We start from the raw sequence: 303 nt of genomic DNA on the forward strand, positions 1-303 counted from the left end.
AAGTTTTAAATTCTGCTGTAAGAGTGATTTGATATGAAACAAAAAGAATTGTGCTTGTTCCCGCCCGGTTTCGAACCGAGGACCTTTCGCGTGTTAGGCGAACGTGATAACCACTACACTACGGGAGCTGAGCTGCGCAATTGCAGGATGTGACGTAATTTGAGTCACTCTCATCGGCACTGGTTTGTTGGACCAGTAAGAGCGTTTCTACGCTCTTTTACGTTCGCTTACCACATGACAGCATATGTGGCAGACTCGTAAATTGTGAATGAAAGATTATGTGTTTGACATGTCCTTGCAGAA

General features: G+C 44.2%; 1 non-coding gene across 1 annotated transcript; it reads right to left on the reverse strand.

The window, feature by feature from the left end:
* Positions 1 to 55: 55 nt before the first annotated feature.
* On the reverse strand, positions 56 to 128 carry trnav-aac (transfer RNA valine (anticodon AAC)). Its single transcript has one exon. It is a non-coding gene; the product is annotated as a tRNA-Val (tRNA).
* Between the last annotated feature and the right edge of the window lie 175 nt (positions 129 to 303).

This window comes from Sinocyclocheilus rhinocerous, unplaced genomic scaffold (genome assembly GCF_001515625.1).
Source record: "Sinocyclocheilus rhinocerous isolate Xijiao unplaced genomic scaffold, SAMN03320098_v1.1 C34762161, whole genome shotgun sequence".
NCBI classification, from domain to species: Eukaryota; Metazoa; Chordata; class Actinopteri; order Cypriniformes; family Cyprinidae; genus Sinocyclocheilus; species Sinocyclocheilus rhinocerous.